Raw genomic sequence first — 22,548 nt, 5'->3', positions numbered from 1 at the left:
TGTTAAATGAATGAAGTAAACAAAATAGAGACTTTCTTGTCCCCATCCATGGAATAAAACAATTTATTCATTCAACAAAGTTTTTCAGATGTCCCTAAAGTGCCAAAGTGTGTGAGAATTAAATAATAAATCCGATATAGCCTCTTTCCTTCAAGTTTTCAGAGTCTAGAGGGGAATGAAAAATACATATTCAAATAAGTATTTAAGGAACTGTAAGGGAAACCATAAACTTTATTAGTAAGATCAAATTTCAGTCCTACAAGGATGCCAAAGGAAGGAGACTCTCCACATGAGAAGACTGAGGTGGCCTCACTGCCCTGGGCTTGTGACCTCCTACATCAGCTGGATTTGAGTCCCCATGTTATTTCATGGTTGCTTGGCTTCCAGGCATTTCACCTATTTGTGCAGCCACCCCCTCCTCTGTGAAAAGGTCAGTCTTCTAGTGGAAAGGCAATGCTGTTTTTATATAAAATGTTTTTAGCAGAATACTGTAAGTTCTATAATACTGAAGAAGATATACAGATGAAAAATCAACACATGAAAAGAAGTTCAGCATAATTAACCATCAGGGAAATTCAAGTTAAGTCCACAGTGAGATATCGCTACACACCTGTTAGCACAGCTAGCATGAACAGTGACACCAAATACCGGTGTGGACATGGGGAAAGTGGATCACTCATATAGTGCTGGTGGAATTGTGAAGTGATACAGACACTCTGGAAAACCGATCGTTTCTTTAAAAATTAAACATGAGACTACTACCCAGAAATCACATTCCTGGGCATTTATTCCAGAGAAATGAAGGCTTACGTTGATTCAAAAACCTGTACACAAATGTTTATAGAGGATTTATTTGTTATAACCTCAACCTGGAAACAAACCAGAAGTCCTTCAACAGGTGAGTGGTTAAACAAACTGAAGTACAACCATACCATAGAATACTACTAAGTGAGACAAATAGATGAGCTATAAATATCTGCAAAAATCTGCATGAATCTCCAATTATGCCAAATGAAAAAAAATCTGCAAATGTACCATATGATTGTTTACATAACGTTAATGAAAAGACATAATTATAGAAATGGAGAACAGATTAGTGGTTGCCAGGGATTAAACGTGGTGGAGATGGGAAGGAAGTTGGTGTGGCTGTAAAAGGGAAATATAGAAGATCTTTGTGGTAATGGAAATGTCTATTATCTTGATTGCATCAATGTTAATATCCTGGTTATGTTATTGTACTATAGATTTGGAAGATATTATCATTAAAGGAAACTGGATGAAAGGTTAATGGAATCTTTCTGTATTATTTCTTGCAACCACATGTGAATCTATTATACAATTATCTAACAATAAAAAGCTTAGATTTAAAAAGTTAAAAGATGAGCGCAATCTGGGAAAGAAGTATGTCAGTTTGTCAGTTATTAGATGAGCCTTAGAACCTTGACATCATAATGGTGAGTGATTCTGACTACTGAGGAATCCTCGGGCTTCAAAGATTTGCCTGTAGTGCTCTGCAAGGTGCCGCAGACATGACTGATTTTCAATACCAAGAATGGAAGAATGAAGGATGTTCACATCAATCAAAAAGGTGGTCATTTAAAGCATCATTGCACAAGATATTCTTTTAATATATAATTTTTGATCATCAAAAAAGTTTTGTGTCTTGTTTCCTCTAAAACATATGAACTTATTCTTAACTTTAGAACTGGTTTCGTGGAGTTAGTCATGTTCATGAGATTTAGTGCTGCTGAGCTCAAGAGAGGTGTCTTTGTATTCTCAGGGAAGATACTTTCTTGGCTCTATAGGAGACAATTTTCTGTAGGTCTATGAAAATGTCTGCCCTATTTTTAAGAGTCTTTATGCTCTATTCAATCTAGCTGGTATTGCCTATTATGACCACAGAGTACTGTTGGAGCTTGATTATAGCTCAACCAAATAATATTTAAGCACTTTGTTCAGTTTAGCAAGTTTTTGATGTTTCCAGTATTATTTGGTGTTCTTTAGTAATTATTTTACCAAAATTTCAATATTTATTTCAGTAAGATGGGAGTGAATTTTCCAGGATCCTCAGTTACCTAAATTTTCATGCTGATGAGGAGCCAAATTTTAATTACTTGTTTGCAAACCTCTATATAATTTTGTTTTGTATATGTTAGGATGTCTTGTGTCTGTGTGCTTGTTTTTATTTTTATTAGTAAATGCTTGGTATGCAAAAAATATCAGATCCATCTGAGTCTTTTTTTGCACAGTGCAACATAGGGCTTAGGTAGAGTAAATGTTAGGTGATTCAGTGGAAAGATACTTCTAAAAAATATAAATTGGTTTAAAACATTAGGGAAATGTGATTATATTTTTAAAAATACAGTGAAACCCTATCTCTAAGGATGACATATCTGTGACTTTTATTCAGAATTAACTAGTAATAAATATTTATGGAGAGCTTTACAGTTTAAGAATGCTTTTCATAGCTTACTTCATTTTAAGTCTCATTATAACCCTATGAAGATACTATTTTTCCAGATTATATGTTCTATTTTATTACTATCATTGACATTTTGCCAGATTAGAGACCTGGTAATTTAAATTGTTTTAATAGTCTTTTGACATATATTACATATGCAAGGCATAGTGTATATTATATTATTAACTTTAGAAGTCTCTCCAGGGATACTTCAAACATAATCCTCTGTGGCTCTTGGCTCCACCCTCTGGGTCCTTGGTTTTCCCTCCGGACTTTGGGCACTGCTTTCTGTGTCATGTTTACATGCTCATGAAAAGTAGCACTTGTTTGCAGCTGAGGAGTTTTGTCTGTCTGTTTTCTGCCAATAGGATTTATGAGTCTGACAGCCTTCTGTTATTCTGTACTCTTTCTGTCTTTTTCAAGCCAACCTGATGGTGCTTCTGCTAATATAAAATTCTCAAGAACTTTATGGGTCTCCATGGTTACCATTCCTACTGATCACTTCATTAGCTAGAAGTTATGTGTACCAAGTTTTCTGACATAATCCCTTTGTATTTTTATCTGCTGCCTAGATGGCTGCAAGACAAGGCCCCTAAGCTTTTTGAGTCCTTCTGGCTATATTGAGGGGATCTATGACCCACATCCTTAATCTCTTCAAAGAGCTTTTTCTGTGCCTGAGTACTATCATCATTTGATCTTTATGAAGGTTTAGTAACAGATTGTACAATCACACTCTGTATTTTTTATGCCACATTTTCTGAAGCATCCTCTTAATTTTGCTGTCTTTGGCATCTGTATAGGGTGAGAATCTCCCAACTCATCAAGTGTGGGTTCTCTTTCATTGAACAAGTTTGGGTTATCTTTTGTTTAACAATTTCTCTTTCAACTTATCTTTCTCTTCTCACATGTTACTGTAAGTAGCAAGAAAAAACAAAAAGCCACTTCTTTCAACTATCTGCTTGAAAATCTCTTCACCTAAAGATCCAAGTTCATCATTTAAAAAGTCCACTTTCCACATAACTAGAGGGCACTATTTTACTAAGTGTTTTGCCTGCTTATAACAAGGATCTCCCCTCTCCACTTTTCAATAACATGTTTCTTCTGAGCCCTCAGCAGCAGTGCCTTTAAAATCCGTATTTCCACCAACAGTTGTTTGTTTGGGGTGATGTAAGTAGTCTCTAAGGCAAGTTAGATTTTTCCCTATAATACTCCTCAGTATCTTCTGAACGCTTACTGGCAGAGTCTTTAATGTCCATATTTTTGCTAGCAGTCTGTTCAAGACAATCTAGATAGTTTTTTCCATCATGCTCCTCAAAATTCTTCCAATGTCCACTTACTGCTGATTCCAATGTTCCTTCTGCATTTTAAGTGTTTATTACAGTAGCACCTCACTTTCAAGTATCACAATCTATATTTGTTTTTTAGCCATTATAACCAATTACCATACATTTAGTTGCTTAAAGCAACAAGAATGTATTATGTTGCAGTTGTGTACATCACAAGATTATGTGGGCTTGACTGGGTCCTCTGATTGGGGTCCCATAAGACTGATCAAGGTGTTGTCAGGGCTGCATTTCTTATTGGAGGCTCTCCAGAAGAAATTGCTTCTGATGAGCTCAATCAAATTTTGGGGTAAATTCATTTACTTGAGGTTGTGTACTGAGGTCCCCCTTCCTTGCGAGCTGTCACTCGGGGCTGGGTTTGTTCCTAGGGTGTGGCGGTATTTCTTTTCATGCTTTCCTTGTGGCTCCTGCCAGCAATGACAGATTGACCATAATTTTTAGCATTGTATCACCCTTGAAATTTGGCATAAAACTCTATCATATGTTTGACTACTGACGCTTTGTTTTGTTGTGTGCAATGTGTTGCAGGAAAAGCTCTTTTTCTGAGATGGACACCCACAGTGAGAAGGGTGCCAATTGTACCCTGCCAATCTATGGCTCTGTAGAACTCAAAAGAGGCTGGAGGAGGCAGAAGTGGCACCTCTTTCTGTTTAATGATTTGTTGCTTGTGTCTAATAGCAAGTACATATACACGACATGCTCTCCTGATTATCATAAGATGCATTTTTACTAACAAATTGCATTTTAATTAATCCTTACTATATGAAAATATAATTTTTTCTTCTGCTTTTGCAAATGCCTTGATCCTTCATTTACTCAACAGGTATTCCTGGAGGTCCTGTTGTGTGCAGCACCCCTGTAGAGAATATCATCAAGAATGTGACAGGCAGGGTCCCTTTTGCCTGGGACTTAATGACAGATGATAAAACTAAGAGAGGGGAAATTGCAGATTGTGAATAGTGATTCTAAGAAGAAGACAGATAGGGTACCATGTGGAGAAGATGTCACAGGGTTAGAGAGGTGTCATCCAAGAGGGCCTCTGTGAGGTGATGACATTTAAACCTGAGCTCTGGGATGAGAAGCAGCAGCATTCCTAGACCAGGTGGCTGAACCTTCTAGGCTGAGGGGACAACAGGCTTATGGTGGGTGCAGCTTGGTCCTTTGGAGGGAGGGGCTCCAGGAAGGCTGATGTGACTGGAAACAAATGCCTGGAGACGTGATGTCAGACACGAGAGTGGTCACACAGGTCTTCATAGGGCATAGTGAGGGGTTGGAATATTATTCTGAAGGGTCAGTAGGGGAATGACCAAATCCGGTAAATATTTTTCGTATATTGTTCTGGCTGTTGGTAGATAACGGATTGGAGGGCAAGGAAAAGTGGAAGCAGGGAGACTAGTTAGGGAGGCAATCGTTCTGAAAAATGATGACAATGGCTCTATGTTGGAAGCAACATTAGACACGAATGATGCAGAAGGCAGATTTAGAATCTATGTTGGAGGCAGAACCAACTGCATGTACTTTCCTCTCCACACGGAACACAAATGCAATACTAGAAAAATGGTGATTTCTTAATAAATATCTGACATCAGGGAGATGGAAAGAACTGAATGGATGGCCATCTGTTTACCTGCTACATTTCTGTTTTCAATATTTATAAAATATCATGAAAACAAATAATATTTCAACACATTAAATCTCATCACAAAGCTTTGTAATCACCAGGGTGGAAAAAAAAAAGGAAGAAAGAAACACCTTTTCTCTGCTGCCCTCATCCTGGTTTCCAATTAGTCTGTGTCATAGATAAGATATGCAAGATCAAGTGATAATTTTTTTAAATGCCATATTTAACCAGGGTGACAGTAATGATAGGTATGATTTATCAGGGGCAGATTATGTGTCAGGTCTTATGCTAAGGACTTTATGTGCCCAATCTTGTCTAATCCTTACAGCTGCTCTTGTGAGATTGAGACGGGGCTATTTTCCGTGTTTTACAGAAGGCCTTGAGGCTCAGAGGTCTAATGCTTCCCCCAGGTCACCACGTTATTAGTTAGTGGAGTTCACATTTGAAATTCGATCTGTTTATTTCAAAACACAGGCTGTTACCCAACATGTAGTGCTCCTGCCTCTATTCTTTATTTCTTTTCTTTTGGATTTTATAGAAGATGCCACAACTATTTGGTTTTTCTCTTACCAGCAAAATCAACCTTTCTCTTGCCGTGAGTAAAAGACCAACTTGCATCTGCTTGGTATGCAGTAAAAAATGGAGCAGATTGCACAGTGACTGGAGAAATGAATGAGAAGTCCAGCTATGAAAAAAGTCAGAGACAAAAATGAAGATAATAAAATATATTTTGGATGAGTGCAATTGCCTAAATATGTAACTGTCAAGCTGGTGAGGTCATAAAGAGCACAGAAGATTATCTAGGTCTGGGCGTGAGGTCCAAGTGAAGTGCCCTGAAAGAGCCACTGATAGAGAATAAGTTACTATTGAGAAATATTTTTAGATTAGTTACCATTCTCTGTATTTAACCCAAGTAAGTACATATAGGAAACTAAAATTTACTGGAGAGATTCACAGGACCATACTAGAAACATCACCGAGGGCTCACCTAGTTTTCCAAAGTGTCTTCCAAGGCAGGTATTATCATCTCCAGGTTTTAGATATGAAAATGGAGGCTGAGAAAGGAACAGTAAGTGGCCCAAGGTCAAACACTGGGAAATTGCAGGAGAGACTGGAGTTCCTTGGACTGGAGTCCAAGGCTGTGCTCTTCCTGCTACCGCTCATTGTAACCAACCACGCTCAGCCTGAGAGATAAACAAGCAACTGGAGTTCTCATTCTCTGCTTCTTAGGACCTTGTGACCACTCATGCTTGATTTTTAAGGGACACATGTTTTACTTTATTTCTTTTTTCTTAACCTTTGTAATTATGATAGTATTCAGGGAGAGTAGACCTTAATTTTCTTACCAGAAGCCATTTATGTCCTAGACACTGATAACCCGTTAATGGGTTTTATAGAACCCGTAGTATTTTGCTAAAGACATTTCCTGTAAAGACAACGTTCCCTTTCTGCTAGAAAATTTCATATATTTAAGAGCTGAATTTTTATTTTCCTTGGCTCATTATTACACACATGTGCAACATTTTTCATTTTTTGAATACTGCTTTGAGATAGTTCTTTGTATCCACGCAAATGTTTTCATGATGTGATGAAATATATATAAAGTTATTTAATAATATCCTTGTTTAAGATATGCTGTTCCTGAAAGATCATTTTTATATACATTTTACATTCATTGGGATTATTAGAAAGTGTAAGTCATCTAAAACATCTGAAATTGGTTTGTAAGCCCAAAGTCTTTGAGATAGAGAAAACAGATTTTTTAGAAAGTGGCTATCAGCACTGAATGCTACCACCTTGTACAAGTTTTTACCATAATTTTTACGTTAGAAAATTCTGCTCTCAAATATTAAAATCAGATGAGGACTTCATGATTACTGTTTATATTCATTAGAATGATAAATAGAAAGTTGTTTTTCCAATAAAATTATGACTTTTATTTTTTATTTATTTTTTTCTTTTTTTATTTATTATTATTATACTTTAAGTTTTAGGGTACATGTGCACAATGTGCAGGTTAGTTACATATGTATACATGTGCCATGCTGGTGCGCTGCACCCACTAACTCGTCATCTAGCATTAGGTATAGCTCCCAATGCTATCCCTCCCCTCTCCCCCAACCCCACAAGTCCCCAGAGTGTGATGTTCCCCTTCCTGTGTCCATGTGTTCTCCTTGTTCAATTCCCACCTATGAGTGAGAATATTCGGTGTTTGGTTTTTTGTTCTTGCGATAGTTTACTGAGAATGATGATTTCCAATTTCATCCATGTCCCTACAAAGGACATAAAGACAGAATGTGCTTTATAAATATTAAGGTATTAATACTAGTGGAGGTCCATGAAGAACTTACAAAAAGAAAGAGGCTGTACTTAGCTCACACCCTCTTTAGCCACCACTGCCATCTTATTTAAAAAATAGAGAATGAAAAATGAATTTTGTTTAGGTCAAAAATGAAGATGACTATTGACTTATTATCAATGGAATTACAAACAGATACTTATGGAATATGCCACGACCCTTACTCAGAAGCATCCGAGGGAACATCTCTATCTTAGAACTGGGGAAATATCCTTAGAATCCTGTAAATTTTCGTGGTTCACTGGGGCTTCTACTCCAGTATAAAGACAGGTAGATCTCCTCCTCATCCTCCTCCTTCTCCTTTTTCTTCTTCTTTCTCCTCTTTCATCCTACTTCTTCTCTTCCTCCTCTCCCCCTTTTTTCTCCCTCTTCTCTTACTTCTTCCTCCTCTCCCCCTTTTTTCTCCCTCTTCTCTTACTTCTTCTTCCTCTTTCCCTTCTTTTGCTGCTACTCCTATGCTTCCTCATCTTCCTCCTCCTCCTATGAGCCAGTTTATGTTAGATTCATACTTTCTCATTTCTATTGAAATAGTATAACACTGTCAGTGATTAAAGAAACAGAGGGACCCTACAAGAATCCGTCTGAACACAAAGCTATGTTGTAATACATTTAAAACATTTCCAAGGTATCTAGCTTTGTTGATATAATGTCATAAGATTTATCCCCTCACTCTCAAAGAACAATTCCATCAGCAAACCTGATGACTCTGGGGAAAAGAAGGGCGAGGGCAAGAATGATGAAGGGACTATTCTTCCATGCAAGAGCTTTAGAAGGTGGGTCAACACCCGCAGATGTTAAGTAATTTTGAGGATAGGCTTGCAAGTTAGGTCGTCTGTATTACAATGTGGGCAATTTACTTAACCTCTCCATGAGTTTCTTCATCTATAAAATGGGGCTAATAGCGACTATTTCATGTAGCTATTTGAGGAGTAAATAAAATAATGTGCATAAAATACTTAGAAGAGTGATTAGCACATGGTAGATGCTTAATAAATATTGTAGGAGAATGGAAACTATGTTCTGGACTTTGATAACTCCTTGGTTTGGTTTCAAGGAAGTGGATAATCTTAGCACTTTATTGAACTAAAGGGAAAAGTACTCAAATAAGTTATTCAGGTCAATATATATGGAAGTTTCCATACAGAATGTTAGGTATTTGTGCAGATAGATACCTACATTAGAAAATTTAAAAATCTGTAAAAACAAGCAAGTGTGTGTCTGTATTCTGAGTAGAACATACATTTTTAGTTTGATTAGTACCTTTAGAGCTGCTACCTGGAAAAATAATTTTATCTGATAATTTATTGTTTCATAAAAATCTTCAATTACACAAACATAGGGTAAAAAATGTTAAAAAATATAGAAAGATGCCCCCTTTTATCACAAGACACTTTTCTATCCTGTATTCTTATAATCAATGTGCCCTAAGCTTTGCATCTAGATTATTCTTCATGTGTGCTTCCAGCAAAGTTATTTCCATTTCATAAATTCCATTGAAGAGTTTTAACGTTAAGTGTCCCATGAATGAATGAAGTCACAGGGAGATTTCCACATGAGATGTCTTTGATCTTGTTGTAGCTTTAGTGTTTCCACAAGTACTTCTGACTAGTGGGAAGTCCCCGAGTGCTGTGCCCACAGTGCCTGTGAATCCTTCATCAGGCTTCTAACTATTTAAAACGCAGGTCCACCTGAGCATTAAATTTGTAAATTAACCCAGGAGATATGGTGGTTTCTATGTTAGAGGGCTAAGGTGGATTAGGCAGAAATGGTCAAAAAGCAATTTCACTGCTGACGAAGTTGATCACCTTCTTACTCTCCATAGATAAATGGGAAGCATGTCCATGACTTATACAGAAGAACTGCTGGCCTCTGGTTGGGATTTGTTTGGTTTTGTTTTCTAAGTTAGATTCAGTCTGTAGGCTATAGTTTTTCAGTTTTAATCAGAATATATAAAAAAGTGGTGTGAACAAAATCTTAAGAAAGGAAATTTAAAATAACCTATGCTTTAAAGGCTAGAAAGTATTACAAAAATCAAAGTTAAAATGTATTTTACATCCCTGTAATCCAAGGTTATATTTTTTAGTCTAAGTACAAATTTTATAAATACTTTTAAAAACCGTGTACTTTTAAATTTTTGTTCAGAACCTAAATTTTTTGAAGCAAGACATAGATAATAAATGAATTAATGGTTATATAAAAAAGCAGTATCTTTATAAGATAAAGTATGGTCCACAGCTGTTTTCTACCCTCCATAAAGTGTGTGGCCAGGCTTCTCTCAGGACACACTTTGCAAATGCCCATCTGGCTATTCCATGGCGTGTGTCCAGTAATAGAGATGAATGAGAGGCATGCTTTGCCCTGGAGCAGGGAGAACTGGTGTCTTCCCATGAGCAGAGCTGCTCCTACAATATTTAAGAAACAAACAGAGATCTTGTTTGATTGTCTTTCTAGGTATAGAAATTTTTCTGGTAAAAAATAAAATACCTCTGAACAAGCTGTGTGCAGCTGACTGTGCGGACAAAGTTGGGAAAGGCCACACCTGTGCCAAGGGGTGCCTTCTGTTGGGCTGGCCCATGGTGAATTTCGTGGCCACCTTCTGGTAAGACCCCAGCTTGGCCCTGTGTTTATAGGAGTTAGCTATGAAAGAACACAGTCAACTTCATAGTGTGTAGGACAGGTAGAAAATGTAATTAAAATATTCTCTGAACTTTCTTGAAATGCAAAACATTATAATATGATGTCTATTAAGCCAGTAACTCACTTTTGACCTCCTCTATGACACTTATATGCTTTGTACTTTCCCCAAAGAGGTTTTTATGTGCAGATATGTGTAAATAGTCATTAAATTGTGGAACCATTAGAACAATTTTCTTCGGCTTTGGTCAGTTGTTTTTCGACAGTGCTCTTTGAGTACTTGGGGAGTGAGTGTGCAGGGGCTGTGGAGAGTTGAGGGAACAAGGCTCTAGGCCTCCCTCTCCAACATCCTCCTTCCATTATGCCCAGTCTTATCTGTGTTTTTAAACTTCTAGAATAGATCATTCTTCACTGAGTATTATTCAATAGTCCATTTAAGCTTGAAAAAATGCTTTTATACTCCTAAACTGATTTCCCAAATAAATAGTATTTAATGATACAAATAGACCTGGTGCAGTGTCTTATGTTTATAATCCTAGCATTTTGGGAGGCGAGGTGGGAGGATCACTTGAGGTTAGGAGTTTGAGACCAGTCTGAGCAACATAGCAAGACCCCATCTTAAAAAAAAGTATATACATACAAATAAAATTAATGACATCACCAATACTGGGTTGCCTGAATTGTTATGTAGCAGACCATCATATTTGGTATCCATAGAGAGATAACAATCTAAAAGAATAGTTTGATTAATAGAGCGTAGGCTAGTTTTCCAATACACATTCTTAGTCTGGTATGAGGATGGGTAATGTGGCTTCCTACCCTGCATATCCTTTCGTTGACATCGGGTTCAGGTTCACAGGGATCATGCAACATGTATCTCCTGCTCTGAGCAACCACACACCAAGTGTCATTACACAGCAAGGGTTCAACGTATGCACTCAACACTCTTCTTTCCTCCTCACTCCACTCCACCAAAATCTCATGCATCATCATAAAATTGAAACAACTAAAATGTTTCCAAGTTCTTAATCTACTAAATTCTATAATTCACCTACTTACTTAAGGAAAGCATTTCCAAAGCTTACTGGGAACAAATACATGTTTGTGTCATTCCCTGCATATCTTGTTTTCCATGACAGATTTCCGTAAAGGTGATAGTTTCTATTGCTTAATGCCTTCTCCATGTTGCAGGTGAAAGCAAGCAGTTTAAATACCTTTCAATCAAAGAGAAGCCTTTGATTAGAAGGTTTCTAAGAAAACTTTCTTTAATGATGGAGGAAATGTGGAAACCAGGTTTACAAATGTCATATTGGCTATAAAGCCATATGGATATGTAAAAGGCAATTACAACAATGCCTGGCAACTAGTTCTTTTGCTATTTGCTGTTATTACTCTTCTACAGTTTGGCCTGAGTAATAAGACACTGTATCCATATAGGTATGCAGATTGGGGGCAGTGGGCAGTGGCAATTGGGAGTGGGAGAGCTGTTGCTAGTGGATATATAAAATGTGGCAGACCCTGTGGAAAAGTTTGATGGTTCCATAATAAGTTAAACACAGAATTACCATTTGACTTGGCAATTTATTCCTAAGTATAGACTGAATAAAAATAAAAAACATAACATCTACACAAAACTTTGGCACAAATGTTTATAGCAGTATTGTATTAATATATAATTGCCAAGAAGTGGAAACAAACAAATGTTCATCAGCTGATGAACAGATAAACAAAATGTGGTACAGGTGCTGAGGGCAGCGGGGAATGAGGGGTGAGTGACTGCTTAACAGGCATAGTGTGTGCTTTAGCGGTAATGAAAATGTTCTGAAACTAGAATGTATAGCTGGTTTCAAAATATTGTGAATGTACTAAATGTCACTAATGGACAATTGTATGCTATATGCAATTTGCTACTTTTTTAAAAAAAAAAAGCTAGAGGTTTATAAGTCCTTACAAATGAGCCTTAACATATTCTCAATTTGGATATGGAACACTGCAGTGAAATAGTGGAGAAAATATTAATCATTAGTAAGAAACAGGTGAATTGATCTCAATCAGAGAATTGTAGCAATGAAGAGTAAGTTTTCTAGGAACCAATTAACCTATTGCAATTTATTTATCTTGTAAAGAAATAAAATATTGTGGTTTTTTTCTCTAAAAAATGTATTGTTTCTTGGCCAAGAGTGTTCCATCCAAATGCCAAATTTCTTAAGTCTGATTTAACCTGAAAAATAATATTCTTTATATTTGAATAGCACTTCAAGCTATAAGAACAATTGGAGGTTTAATTAACCCGCTTTTCAGTTGTGGAAACCGGAGCTCAGAGCAGTTAAGTGACTTGCCTGTGATGACATAGCTTGCATCACATAGTTATAATTAAGTGTTTAACTTCCAAACCAACCTGTCTTCCACTCTGAGATCTATTTCCCCTCACTGTAATACTGCCCGTGAAAGAGCAGGGCCCATCAAGGCCCAGTTATGAGGAAGGTACAATTTACACATGTACCCACATCATAACAACCAGCTGCCGACATTTTTATCTAGAATGACAGTCCTAATATGTTGTTACAAATATTTTATGTAGTTTAACTTTTTCTCCCATTTTTAAAAATTGTAGTTCTTCAGAACTGAAGGAATGCTGGTGCTCTTTCCTAGAAAGGCATTTTATTCTGTCAGTATACGTATTTTAAATATTTAACTTGTGATAAAAATGCAAATCTCTATTCACATTCCCCGTTTTATAATAGAAATTTTTAGACTATCCTCAAACAATTTATCCTGGCTGCCTTGTAAATAATGTTCTCTCATTTACCTGCATATTTTTTTAATTTTTATTTTTGAGGAAGTGCTGATTACCACTCTCATCTTTCTCTTCTCTCCCCACTATAGATGGGAGATAACATTATTCTTTTATTTATTTTTGAGACAGAGTCTCACTCGGTTGCCCAAGCTGGAGGGCAGTAGCAGGATCATGGCTCACTGCAGCCTCAACATCCCTGGGCTCAGGTGATCCTCTCACGTCAGCCTCCGGATTACAGGTGTACACCATTATGCCTAGCTAATTTTTTGTATCATTTTGTAGAAGAAGAGTTAGACCATCTTGCCAAAGTTGGTCTCAAACTCCTGGGCTCAAGCAACCCACCCACCTTGGCCTCCCAAAGTGCTGGGATTACAGGTGTGAGCCACCATGCCCAGCCTATTCTTAAGACATATAGTAAATTTCCAAGCCAGGAATGGTGGCTTGTGCCTGTAATCCCAGCTACTCCAGAGGCTGAGGCAGGATGATTGCTCTAGGCCAGGAGTTCAAGACCATCCTGGCCAGTAGTGAGACTCCATCTCTCCATTAAAATAAAAATTAAAAAATAATGAAAGAAAAAATTTTCATAAATGTAGGTTACTCTACTGAGTGATTCTCAAAGCAGCTGCTACTTTCTACTCTTGAACCCCGAAAGATGGTAGGCCTTCCAATCCAGGCAGGAGTGCATGAGAATGAGATTGGTTCTGCTGCCCATATATTTTATTACAGAGCAATCTGTTATTTTCTGGGACATGTCTTATTTTCCTGAAATATTCTGTGCATTTTCCCAATCCACAATTTGATCTTGCTTAGTCTAGTCGTACATTTTAAAAAATAACATAAGGCATACTAAAAATATTAGCAACAAAGATTGATTCAATAATAAGCTCTTAGCTAATTTATGCTACTCTGGCATTATTATTAAATCTAATTTATTAGATTTATTTTATTTATTAGATAAATCTAATTTATTATTAGATTTATTATTAGATTTAATTTATTATTATATTAGGTACATAAATCTAGCCACAGAAAAGGACCACCTGAAGAACATTCCCCTTCAAATCTTCACTGAGGACATCAAGAAATATGCCTCTGTAAGTGTTTTTAAGACCAAAAATTAAATTCAAAATTCCAGACTTAGGCGGAATGAAAGGGAGAGACAGAGTTGATAGAGCTAGAATGGGGAGGAAGGGAAGGAGAGATAAAGGGAGGAGAGAAAGAGTATTTAAAAAGTACCACATGGAAAACTATATTTTTATATATTCGTGTATGCTTTTGCATGTATAAAAAGAAAGTGCTAGGCAATATGAAGCAAGAGGATCCATTTTAACTACAGTGCTTAAGCTTGAAAGGAATATTGCATGTTAAATGTCTGTAGACTCTAGTGGTTTGTTGTAGTAAAGTGATTTTCGCAAGCAGGAATTTCTTGTTGAAATTAAACATTTTTTTTTCCAATTGTCACTACTTACAGACACAGTAGTTTTGGTTGTTTCCACGTTTTTAAAAAACGTTTATTTTATTTTTAAAAGTTATTCACTTGGAAATAATTGTAAACATACAGAAAAATACAAAATAATGCAAAGAACACCCGTATGCTATTTACCCAGATTCACCTATGTTGTACCAGTTTACCACATTGATTTTCCATTTATTTTCATTCTCTGTCTCTGTCTCTCTCTCTTTTTTCTCCATTTATGTGTATGCGTACACCTGTTTCAAAGGACAGTTATATACACTATGGCCCCTGATTCTTAAATACTTATGCATTTCCTAAGAATAAGGTTATTCTCTTCATAACCATCATTCAGCTGTCAACTTTAGTAAACTTAACATTGTCGCATATTTTAATCTCCCATTCACGTTCCGATTTTGTCAGTTGACCCAAATAATGTTCCCTTTCTAGCACAGGTAATGCAGTTAATTGCTATGTCAAATACACAGAGTTTTAAGTCTTTCATTCTGAAGAATGTCAGAATTGAACTGAGCTGAAAGGGACATCACTTTTAAGTGATCAGCATGTTTCTACCTCATTCCTTTTATGCTGTTGGTTTTTAAAAAATCAAACTTTTACCTTCAAATATTGTGTAAGTTTTGATATCTGAAGTTGTAGTGCAGTAGCCAGGTTGTTCATAATGATGACAAGATATTCTTCATATATTTTTATGGCACCTTACTCTTTACAGCAGCTCTGATCATGCAAAATAGTATCTGTAGGAGGAAAAAATGATATTTCAAAAGAGTTATTTCCTGGCCAATAGCAAAAGCCATGCGAATGTTCTGACCTATTTCCAAATACCAGATGCATTGCTTGAGGGAGTTGAGACTAGAGAGGTCTCCTGTGGGGAAGGACACTCTTGTCTGCCTGCTTTGATTTCATTGTGGCAAATGATAACATTCAGCACTTTTCATGAAAACTTGCCCTGAAATTTAAAAAAGTAAACTTTATTTAGTTATAATTTAGATGAAAGAAACATTTCTAATGCTCATCACTCATTTCTGCAGCTCCAAGTTTCCCTTTAATACTGTTTCATTTCATTTTATAGAAACTTTTCTTACCATTTCTTATAGTGTAGGTCTGGTGCCAGCAAATTTTCTTAGTTTATTTTTAATTTAAAAAATGTCTTTATTTCACCTTCACTCTTGAAAGATATTCTCATTAGATATAGAATTTTCCTTGCCAATATTTTTCTTTCAACACTTCAATGCTACTTCACTGTTTTTTGTTCTCTTTGCTTTCTGATGAGTAGTCTAACATCATTAAACATTGATCTTCTGTCTTTGATTTTTCATCTTATTTTTACTGCTTTCAGTATTTTCTATTTATTTTTGGCCTTGAGTAGTTTGGTTATGATGTGTCAAAGCCCAGTTTTCTTTGAATTTATTCTAGTTGGCATTTTCTGAAGTTATTGATTTTGTTAATTTTTATGTTTTACCAAATTTGGGAAATTTTTAGCCGTTATTACTTCAAGCATTTTTTTTCTGTCCCATTTTCTTTCTTCTGTCATTCTGGGATTCCAGTTACATGTAAAACTTTTTTTTTTTTCTTTTGAGACAGGGTCTCACTCTGTCACCCAGGCTGGAGTGCAGTGGCATGATCTCGGCTCACTGCAACCTCTGCCACCTGAGTTCAAGCAATTCTCCTGCATCAGCCTCCCAAGTAGCTGCAATTGCAGGCACTCACCACCATGCCAAGCAATTTTTGTATTTTTAGTAGAAACAGGGTTTTACCATGTTGGCCAGGCTGGTCTTGAACTCCTGACCTCAAGTGATCTGCCCTCCTCAGCCTCCCAAAGTTCTAGGATTACAGGTGTGAGCTACTGCACCCATCCCATGTAAAACTTTTTAAAATTTCATTTTTATTTTTAGACACACAATTATACACATTTATGGGGTAAATAGTGATGTTTCAATACATGCCATGTATAATGATCAGATCAAGGTAATTAGCATATTCATCATCTCAAACATTTACCCTTTTTTTGTGTTGTGAACATTCAATTTTCTCTCTTCTAGATATTTGAAAATGTATATTATTGTTAACTATAATCATCCTACAGTGTGATAAAACACTAGAAGTTATCCCTCCTATCTAGCTGTAATTTTGTGTCCTTTTACAAATCTCTTCTTATCCTTCATTTCCCCTGCCCTTCCCAGCATCTAGTAGCCTCTATTTTCCTTTTTAATTTCTTAAGATCAAGTTTTCTTTAGCTTTCACATATGAGTGACAGAATGCATTTATTGAACCTGTTGATATTGTTCACAGGTCCCTTAGGCTCTGTTCATTTATTTTTAATCCCTTTTTTTTTCTCCTTCTTCAGATTGGACACTTTCTATGGATTTATTTTCAATTTCACTGATTCTTTCATTTGTTATCTCAGTTATGCTATTTAGCACATCGAGTAAATATTTTCATGTATTTGTCAGATTTAAAATGCCTGTTTTGAAATATATACTATGTCTATGATGAGATTGTCTATATTGTTACTTGTGAAATTATTTTTCTTTACATAATTGAGCATAATTATAACAACTGTTTTTTGTTTCATAATTTGAACATCTAGATCACCTTAAAGTTGGCCTCAATCGGAATTGGTTACATTTTCCTAGATTTTCATATGTTAAGAAACACTTTAGCTCATATGAAGAAAATAGCCACATTTCAATTTTTTAGGAAATTATTTAACAGTTTATTTTTTAAAAATACTTGTTTATAAACAGCACTACCTACTGGAATTTTTCTGTGTTGTCTACAAGGAGAACAGCATTAGGAAGAAATACACATACCTTTGTAATTATTATTTGGGACTTAATATGTTCCTTATGCCATGAAAACCCATTATCCTACAAACCATATTAAGAGATGCATATTGTCATTTTAAAAGAGATTTTTACTTCACCAAAGATTTCATGGTAGAATTGTAAAATTATATGAAAGGACTTTCAGACATTTTAAAAAATAGCAGAACATTTCCTTCTAATTAAATCCCACACTAGAGCCCAGAGCTTGCACCCTCCTAGACACTTTAGTGTAAGCAGCCCCTGATATCCCTGAGTTTGGGTGCTCTGAGCCCTGCTGTTGGATTCTGAGACACTTTTTCACAATCCTTAGATCTACAAGCAGCACAGTTTGAAATCGATGAATATAAGATGACTTTGTTCATAAAAATCCAATTAATAACTTTCAGGACCATCTGTCCTGTCAAGCAGTTAGTCCATAAGAAAGAAAAATACAACGAAAAGAATGGTAATGAATTGTAAAAGAGTTTCCTCTAATTTTGTTTTTAACATCATCTTTAAGGCACATGAGAGTCCACTTACGCTTTTTGTCTTCTTTAAGCACTGTTTATCAGAGAAAGGAGCCCTCATTATGGATGCATATGCATAGTAAGTGTTCTTAGTTACATATTGCCTTATTTTAAAATAATGTATTTTGAAATTCAGAGTGCAATAGTTGTCATCTCAGAATCCTATTAATCCTTTTGGGTTATTTTCTGCAAGTTGTCTTCCTGTTTTTATGGAGCAGTTTCTCAATGTGAAGTGCAGTAGAGAGCTATTATAGATACCCTATTTGTTGGCAGAGTTGGAAATGGAACTTAAATTTCTAAAATTTTATTTAATTGCCTCAATAGATTTCAACAATGAAGTTCTTAGTAACCATGATATCCAGCACAGAGAAAATGCTTGCCACACAGGTGTTTAAAAGATGTCTTTTATAGCTAGTTCTTATTCTGATTTTACTAGAACTGCATTTGTGATGTGCAAAGATATAAGCCATATGATAAAAACACAACCCAGGAAGAGAGAAACGGCCCAGCTCCTCCTTTTTAAACTGTTCTCTCCATTGTGCAAGTAGCCTCCAGAGGCTGAGGCGCAGCCCCTGTGCCCTCTGTGAATTCTCAGTCTTTCTATTTCTTGACTGTGCTGTTATCTCACAAGTGCCACAAGTCCTTTATTTTAAGAGAGAGATATATGTTTTACTGAAATTCTTTGTACTGGCTTCATGTTATATAAAGGAATGAAAATAAATTATAATTAAGGATTCAGGCTCTACATGTGCTTAACTTTGTCATTACCTGGAAATAAGCTGTGTCTTTGGAATACAGCTAATAATTTGACAATAATTATTTAATCTTATGCATTAAAATTCCAAATTTATAGTAATTTTTCTCATTTCTTTTTTACGGTCTATAACCATAGCAATAACAAATTCAGACGCAACAAATGACATAATCGACATGTCACTACTAAAGCTAGGAATAACTCTAAGTTATCTATAAGTTATTTTTGTTAAAAACCAACTTTGATTTTTGAATTTATATACATTCAACTATATATGTGTATATGTATATGAACACACATACACACATGTGTTTGTATAATGCACCTCCCATGATAAGACAGCTATTATAGGTATCAAAGTCATATTTTGTACTCCCACATTTAGGAATGGAAGGCAACAAAGGTATTTTTTTTTTTTTTTAATTTTTTAGATGGAGCTCACTCTGTCGCCAGGCTGGAGTGCAGCAGCGCAATTTCGGCTTACTGCAATTTCCGCCTCCCAGGTTCAAGTGATTCTCCTGCCTCAGCCTCCCAAGTAGCTGGGACTACAGGCACCCGCCACCACGCCCGGCTAATTTTTGTATTTTTAGTAGAGACAGGGTTTCACCATGTTGGCCAGGATGGTCTCCATCTCTTGACCTCGTGATCCACCCGCCTTGGCCTCCCAAAGTGCTGGGATTACAGGCATTAGCCACCGCGCCCGGCCTAACAAAGGTATATTTTAAATTTGGTGTGAACTGAAAGTGAAAACATAATGAAATCAGGCTACAATTTTAGCACTAACATATATGTGTAAATATATATGCTATTGGTGCTCTAAAATTGTAGCCTGATTTCAATATATGTTTGAGTATATATTGAAATTTGATATATATTCAACTATATAATCAAATATATATTGAAAGTTGATATATACATACGATTTTAGAGCACTAATATAATTATGCTAGTACTTTCAGTTCACACCAAATTTAAAATGGAAATACAAGAAGTGTACCCATATATAAGCTAATATTATATTATACCTTTGTTGCCTTCAATTCCTAAGTGTGGGAGTACAAAATATGACTTTGATATCTATAATAATCAGCTTTCTTACGATGGGTACATATATACAATAAAATTTTGTAAAATTCTTGATAAAAAGTTCCAAACTCTTTGACTGCACTATTCTTTCAATATCTTTTTTCCTGGTTCCTCTCCTCTCGTACTTATTACTCACTCTGATTATCACCAAGGGCTCAATCTCAGTATGAAGAGTCCTAAAGCATATATGTTGTTGTAAGTTTGGCACAAAGAACACCTGGCTAGAAACCACATCCCCTGGCTGCTGATCCTGAGAATTCGATATCTGATGCCTCTCCTGAATTTATAAAGGAAGAGTGGTGTGTCCACCAGTGCCTACAAATCCATGGCCTCCAGGTTTGCATGACTTTTGTTTTCAAGTGTCTGTTTCTTTATGTTTTGATGGAGCTAGTATAAGTTGTTGAGTTTTTTTAGTGGAAGAGGTTGACATATTTGAGGATGAAGATGAGAGTTGCATAAGAGGAAAGAGGTAAGTTCACATAATTGAGAACTTTTATTGAAGAGTGACATTCAGATGGACAGAAACAAGAAAATACTTGTATAGCATGGCTTCTTATATAAAACTTCCCACAAACATGAAAACATGTTGTTGTGGTGACATGATGTGAATATTTTAAGTTTTGTTTGAGTGTTATAATAAAGCCCCTTAAAAACTCACAACAACCAGAATTTCACATAAGAAATCAATTATTTCTGTACTAGTGGATTTGTGAAACACATTTAAAACAAAATTGAATTTGTATGTACTAAGTAAAGCAGACACTTTTGCATTGCTTTCTAACCTATATGATACGTGTGACCTATAAGAATGTAATCTTGGGCTGGGCACGGTGGCTCACGCCTGTAATCCCAGCAGTTTGGGAGGCCGAGGTGGGTGGATCACCTGAGGTCAGGAGTTCAACACCAGCCTGGCCAACATGGTGAAACCCTGCCTCTACTAAAAACAAAAAAAAAATTAGCCAGTCGTGGTAGGGGGCACCTGTAATCCCAGCTACTGGGAAGGCTGAGGCAGGAGAATTGCTTGAACCTGGGAGGCAGAGGTTGCAGTGAGCCGAGACTGCCCCATTGCACTCCAGCCTGGGCAACAGAGCAAGACTCTGTCTCAAAAAAAAAAAAAAAAAAAAAAAGAATAAAAAAGAAGAATGCAATCTTGTCTTGAAGATAGCAAGTGGTTTTAGGTGTGGGATTGGGAAGATTAATTAAAAAGAAAATGCAGCTTAATTTATTTCAGGTTTGTGATTTTCCTTTTTTAAAAAATGACCAGTCTTACTAGACAACAAAGGAATCCTATTGCGATCAAGAATTGAGGTTATGGCCGGGCGGGTTGGCTCACGCCTGTAATCCCAGCACTTTGGGAGGCTGAGGCAGACAGATCATGAGGTCAGGAGATCGAGACCATCCTGGCTAACACAGTGAAACCCCGTCTCTACTAAAAATACAAAAAATTAGCCGGGCATGGTGGTGGGTGCCTGTAGTCCCAGCTACTCAGGAGGCTAAGGCATGAGAATGGCGTGAACCAGGGAGGCAGAGGCTGCAGTGAGCTGAGATCGCACCACTGCACTACAGCCTGGGTGACAGAGCGAGACTCTGTTTAAAAAAAAAACAAAAAAAAAAGGTTATTTGGCTAGATATATATACCTGACTTAAGGGATTTCAACAGAACGCCTCCAAACTTTACATTAAAAGATTTTTATTAGATCTTACTCCCTATTTGCAATACAATTTTGAGCAAATATGCTCTCTCTCGCTCTCTGTGTGTGTGTGTACGTGTGTGTGCATGAGAGAGAGAGAGACAGAAAGGCAGAGAGCCTCGCTACCTAGGACACTCTATAAGGACCAGGCCATGATTTTTATTAAGGAATGAAGGGCAATCATAGTGCTTATCAAGAATAACTCCATTTGAAACATGCTTTCACTTTAGCCTTTCTTGAAAGACTATTTACAATAATTCAGCAGTCTACATAATTTAGATATGTCTGTGGCAAGATTGCCAGTATTGCTGGGCAATACTTCTGCTGTGGGTAATTGTTCTTTGCATCTGGCCTGGTCCCCAGGTCAGTGTTTGTCCCTTCTCTCCTCACAGTAGGGCTTATCTGAATGAAAGCCAGAGGCCTGACCTCACTCTCACATCTCCTCAAGACCTCTTGGGCATTTGTCTCTTTGTGCTCAGGGTTGATGAGCTTCTGATGCCTTCCATGTGGATGTATCGCTTTTCTGTGCAACAGGCTTGTCTGGGCAGGGAGATGTGAAGGCAAAGTTCAACATTCTCCAAAAAGTCTGTATAGCAGAAAGCATGACTCCCCAGCTAGCCTTTTCTTTCTTAGTGAGGGAGTGTATATGTGATTTTGTATTCCATGGGTCACTCAGAAAGTGAGGGATTGATTGCACTGTGGTTTCACAGATCCATGGCCTTTCAAAAGGGACAAGGCAAGAATCTGGAATAGTTTATTAGAAGCTGGGGGGAAAACAGGGGTTACTAAAATCAGCCCTGTTAACTCAAAAACCATGGCCAGCCCCATAGATAAAATTGCATTTTGACTGGTCCTAGTTCCTTTCCTTTCTGAAAATGTAGAAATCCTAAGGAAATGTGATCCTCTTCAAATATTTACTGTGAAAGATTTGTTGTAATGCTTTAGTAGTTCATTTTGTCTCTAAGGGCACTGAGAAAGATTACCAGTTATGGGTCAG

General features: G+C 36.6%; 1 long non-coding RNA gene across 1 annotated transcript in view; it reads left to right on the top strand.

Annotated features, from left to right (window-relative positions):
• Window positions 1-1,464: 1,464 nt before the first annotated feature.
• Window positions 1,465-22,548, top strand: part of LOC129533041 (uncharacterized) — a 33,737-nt gene continuing 12,653 nt past the window's right edge. Inside the window, exon 1 of the long non-coding RNA XR_008679053.2 lies at window positions 1,465-1,588. This is a non-coding gene — a long non-coding RNA (uncharacterized lncRNA). The remainder of the gene's footprint in view (window positions 1,589-22,548) is intronic.

Source organism: Gorilla gorilla, chromosome 3 (assembly GCF_029281585.2).
Source record: "Gorilla gorilla gorilla isolate KB3781 chromosome 3, NHGRI_mGorGor1-v2.1_pri, whole genome shotgun sequence".
Lineage (NCBI taxonomy): Eukaryota > Metazoa > Chordata > Mammalia > Primates > Hominidae > Gorilla > Gorilla gorilla.
The sequence above is the reverse complement of the archived record's forward strand: the minus strand, read 5'-3'. Positions and strand labels throughout refer to the sequence as shown.